Below are 6,000 nucleotides of genomic sequence, written 5' to 3'. Positions count from 1 at the left end.
ATGCATTCTTCCAGTCTAGATCTTTCAATTGGAGAGTTGAGAACATTAACATTTAGTGTTATTACAGACAAAGGCTTATTACTTCTTTTTTAATATTTATTTTTAAGTTTTAGGTAGATACAATATCTTTATATGCACAGGCATGGATATGTTACAATAAATATTTTACATTTATGTGGTGCTGAGGATCAAACCCAGTGCCATGCATGCTAGGCGAGCACTCTACCACTGAGCTACAACCGCAGCCCTGGTTTATTACTTCTTGCCATTTTGATTTATTTTTAATGCTTAATTTGGTTCTGTTTCTCATATGCTTAGCTCCTCTTCGAATGAGATTCTTCTATTCAGGACCTCTGAAATGTGTTTTTATTTCTTCCTGTATAAAATTTCTCTTTCTTATTTACTTATTTAGGTACAGGAGACTCAACCCAGGGGTGTTTTGCCCTATACCATATAGTGCTTTTTATTTTTTTGAGACAGGAAATCACACATGTGCTGAGGCTGACATTTGAACTGGTGATAATCCTGCCTCAGTTTCCCAAGTTGTCAGGATTACAGCTTTGTGCCACTGTGTCTGGCAGAATTTCTTTACATCTTTTTTGTAGCTCTTGCTTAATAGTCATAAATTATTTTGAGTTTATGCTTTTCTTGTAAGTTTTTTATTTCTCTCCTCAAAAGACTAGAAATGGAACCACTACCATAGAACCCCGCTATGCCACTCCTTATTATTTGAATAAATAATTATATTCAGCATATTATAGCAATACATGATTACCCATGTTTATAGCAGCACAATTGACAGGAACCAAGTTATGGAATCAGCCCAGGTGCTTTTCAAAAGATGAATGGAGAAAGAAAATGTTGCATATATACAAAATGGAGTTCTAATGGATAAAGAAAATGTTGCATATATACAAAATGAAGTTCTATTCAACCATCAAGACAGAAAAAAACTGTATCATCTGAAGGAAAATAGATGGAACTTGAGAGCAATATATTAAGTAAAATAAGCCATACTCAGAAAGTCAATGGTCATATATTTTCTCCCTATACTAAAAATATAGAGAAAATATGGGAAAGGGGAAAGGTGGTGGAATTTCATGAGATTTGAAGGAAGACAGTACAGTAGAGAAAGGGTACTGGGGGAGGGAGAAGAGGAGAGAAAGAAAAAGTATAAGGAATAAAATTGACCAAATCATGTTATGCACAAGCACGGATATGTTACAATAAATCCCACTATTCTGTATAATTATAAACACCAATAAAAATTAATTTTAAAATGTCAGCTTGCTTTCTCAGATTTATCTTTGTTCATTTTGTTTTTAATATTTTTAAGTGTGAAACTTTTCTTTCCTTTATTTTTATCCTTTCTGTCAAACTCAATCTTGATTTCTCCACAGTAATTCCTTCTCAGTATGAAAACCTGTTTTAGAAGAAAGCCTTGATAGTCAGTTTCAAGGTTTCATAGGGACCTGACAGCTATGCCTATCTCTTTATGTCTGGTTTTAGACCTGTTGTGCTCACTCATTGTTGAAGTAAATAAATCTAATCCTGTTTCAGTTGTTATTTTCAAATTTAGCTCTTCTACTTTTTAGTGAATATCCAAAAGTATATTTTAGGGTTGTTTGTTTGTTTGTTTGTTTGATTTTTTTTTTTGTGTGTGTGTGTGTGTTTGGTGCAAGGTTAGCATTTTAAAGTCCATCAACTACTCCACTGAGTCTCTTCACTTTGTTCACTCTACCACCTTATGCACCAATAAGACACCTTGTGTAGCTGTGGCCCTTGGTCATTTCACCCAGCTGCTTGTGCTTTAGAGTTCATACGGCTATCTTTTGATACAGCTTTTTACTAAATGTTGTGCAGTGCTTTAAAAAAAAAAAAGTTTAGTTGTAGGTGAACACATTACCATTTATTTATTTATTTATCTATCTATCTATTTATTTATTTATTTATATGTGGTGCCGAGGATAGAACCCAAGGCCTCAAGCATGGAAGGCAAGTGCTCTACCACTGAGCCACAACCCCAGCTCCTCTGCATGTGCTTTTGATGTTGATAACTACATACTCTGATTTTATATGGGAATTTGGAAAAATTAAAAAATGATGCTGTCAGTACTGTCCTGGTCACATTCCTGCTCATAATCCCAAATCTCTTCCAAATTGTAATTAGTTTAATCTGGAGTGGGGTCTGAACACTGTTATTTTAAAAATCTTCCAGGTGATAGTATTGTCAAGACAGATTGAGAGCCAGTGGTCTCATCCAATGAGGAGACATCTTTTAAGTTGACAAATGAAAACTATACATATTTACCTTATACAAAATGATGTTTTGGTAAATGTTTACATCATGGAATTGCTAAAACAAGCTATTTAATATATACACTAAGTCGTATATTTATATTTCTGATATGGTGAGAAATTTAAAATCTACATGGAGCATTTTTCAAGTATACAATATTCTGTTATTAACTATAGTCACCATGATGCACAATAGAACTCTTAGGCATATTCCTCCTATGCAACTGAAATTTTATGTCCTTACATGAACATTTCCCTACTCTCTCCATCTTCCTGCTTCTGGTAACCACATTTTTACTTTTTTTTTCTTTTGAACTATCTCTCTCTCTCTCTCTCTCTCTCTCTCTCTCTCTCTCTCTGTAGATACTACATGTAAGTGAGATAATTTCATGTCATATTTGTCTCTCTGTGTCTGCCTAATTTGATTTAACATGCTGTCCTCCAGCCTCATTCGTGCCATTGCAGATGACAGGATTTTAAAGCCTGAATAATATTTTGGTGATTATTTGTGTGAGCTTCTGATGATCACTAAGGACCATGAGTTTTCTTGCCCCAAATCAAAAGTGGTTTTAACCTCACATAGGTTGGCTATGCCAAGAAAGGAGGCTAGAGGATGAATGAAAGTGAGGACAGGTGTGAGTCCAGGAGAGTGTCTAGGCAGGCTGACCTCCATGCTATTTGCTGCCTCCTCCTTCTTCATCCTGCAACTTTTTGGTTAACAAGCTTCTACCAACACACATATTCCCAAACATGCACATCATAACATGATCATCTCTTATTTTTATATGATGATTTAATTTAGAAAAAATAAATCATTAGGAAAATAACGGGTATTGAATTTACAGCTTAAATCTGTGAATTTCACACTGGATGTTCCTTAGTTTTTTTTTTAGAGATTTTGTTTCATAAATATAGATTCTATCATGACATATGAAAGAATAGATGCTGCCATAAGGATCCTTCGACCACTATCTAACTCCAGGTGAGTTTTCTGTGATTTTTATAACATGTCTACTGAAAACACTTTTACTTTTTAGAAGTCTTCTTAAGAAAATCCCCTGCACCTCAGCATTCACTCTCCCAAGTCAGTGGGCAGATGAAGTATTGGCGAGACTCTCAAATCAGGTGGTTTGGCTGCATGTCCATCCTCTCGCCTTCTGTGACTGAACTTAATCACATCCCTTGTTTGAATGAAATGCATTCAATGTTTCACCCTCTCTCTTTCATCTCTGGGCTTCAGATTCCTCAGTGTTCCCAGTTAAGATTCCAAGACCTGTCTTTTCCCTCTATGTGTGCCCGGTGTTTGACACAGTGCTCTGACCCTGCCAGAACCTCCCTGAAGACAGACTGTGCCCTATTAGTGTATGCAGGCCGCAGTGTTGGCTCTGAGTCCCAGTCCACTTGAATTTTAATAAAGATTCATAAGCACTTGTTATGAAACAAACACCATAATGACACTCAGGCTGGAGATTTATTTTTAGGCAGATGATGTGTGTGGCCCATGCCTCAGGCCCACCAAATGATAATAATAGTATCACCATGCAGTAAGTAAAAAGAACATTTTTTTTTTCATTAAAGCTGCATAAATCATAAAATGTTTCCTGCCATCCTTGTGCCTCCTGCCCACCTTCCTTCTCCCACCCACCTTCCTCTTCACACCATCACAAACTGTGCAGGGCTCAGTGTTGACTACCTCGCTGAGCCCAGGAGCAACCAAAAGAACAATGAATCTTTAATTTTAAGTAGTCATTAGAGAAAAACGATGATGACACTACAAACATACAATAAAAACAGCCAAGCTTTACATAGTTTGAAGAACTAAACCCAGATCTGTTTGTCTTTTTAAAATAGAGTTAGAAATGAATTCTTCCATATTTGACATCTTTCATATATATGCGTGCACACACACACACACACCACACACACAAGCACACACACATCAATATGTACTAGCAGCATAAAACCTGAATTAATGCACTTTAGAAAAGAGCTGTCAAGCTGAAAACACTTAGAAGGAAAGGACCATTCTTGGAATCTTAAGAAACATAACTATCATCAGTAGAATAAAGAAGCTCTTTTTACAGAGTGTCATGTTAGGCTATTGATAAATTTAGATTGCCAACATTGCATTCACATCTTAGAAGTCAAAGATCCAAATTTCTGTTTCATCTAGAAGTTAAAGAAGCTACTTTTTTTTTTTTCTAAAGCTCTCTATTTGCTCTTCCATGGACTGTTAAGAACTGCCAAGATTGGCTAAATATGGAAACCATTTAAAGGAATCTTATTAAAAATCCAGCTTCCTAAAATTGAACCTTAAATGAACTCCAGCATCAGAGGAAACCAGCAAAGTAAGATGAATATTTAGGGCAAAACAGATTAAAGAGAAGGTTATAATACAAATAATTGAGATAGCAAAAAGTTTTAAGGTATATATGTAATTTGGTGCATTTCCTCAAAAATCTGTAAAAAGAAATAACTAAAACTCAGAGAGCACCAGTGTGGTACTAGATTCAGGCATATCAGAGTCAAAGTCCTGGCCAGCTCCTGACCTTGGGTGATTTTTCTCTCTTTCTCCCCCCGCTTTCCTAGCTATGAAAAAATAGTAAGCAAATAAGGAGTAAAATGAGTTTTATTTTCCCTTATGGAGAATCTAAGGGAGAAATACAAAGAAAGGAGCTATAATAAGCATAGTTCAGCTATTATTTAGGCTTTTGTTCTTTTTTATAAAGATTGTGTTAATGTCCATATTTTCCTCTTTTATATATTGTCCTTTGTTTTCTTCTATTTCCTTCCAATTTTTGATTTCTAAATTTTACTATTTCATTTTTTAATTTTTTTTAGTTGTCAATGAACTGTATTTTTTATTTATTTATATACAGTGCTGAGAATTGAACCCAGTGCCTCACACATCCTAGGCAAGCACTTTACCACAGAGCCACAACCTCAACCTTATTGATGCTTGAATTCTTTGTATCTTTTCTTTCATTTTTTATTATTTTTTACTTTATGTCCATTTAAGTATTTATTTTTATACTAATGCTTTGCTACTCCCACTTGTACTTAGTAACTAATTCAATTTTCTTTCTCTTTTTTATGAACTAAAAACACATACTCTCTCACTATCTTCTACTTTTGTCTCAAATACTAGTGCACTGAGTAACTCGTATATGTCAAGCTGCCCACCCATTCATTACAATAAGAAGATAAAACATGTTGCTGCATTCCTTTTCCAATTCCAGGGGCTAATTCAGACTCTGCAATCTTCTTGTGTTTTACTGTGCTACAAACACATGCATTCCTATGTCTTACAAGTTTGACGTTCTCTGAAAATTTCTCTGCTATATCTTATGGAACTCCCTTTAATATTAAACTAATATATATGTTAATCTTTGAATGTGGGGAAAGTTGCCTCACTATTAAAGGAATAATATGGAAAAACTGACAAACTGATGATCTATAAAGATCTGAAATTCAATTTTACAAAACAGACTAAAATTCACTTTATAAAAGGTCTACACCAAAGAGTGTGTCCCAAGGGCTGGGGATTATCTCAGTTGGTAGAGTGCTTGCCTTGCAATCACAAAGCCCTGGGTTCAATCCCCAGCCCCACAAAAAAAAAAAAAAAAAAAAAAAGTGTGTTTCAACACATGTTAATATGCTCAAAGAGACCCATTGTACCAACCTTCCTTACAATTCCAGATC

Source organism: Callospermophilus lateralis, chromosome 5 (genome assembly GCF_048772815.1).
Source record: "Callospermophilus lateralis isolate mCalLat2 chromosome 5, mCalLat2.hap1, whole genome shotgun sequence".
NCBI classification, from domain to species: Eukaryota; Metazoa; Chordata; class Mammalia; order Rodentia; family Sciuridae; genus Callospermophilus; species Callospermophilus lateralis.
This window is presented reverse-complemented; position numbering follows the sequence as displayed.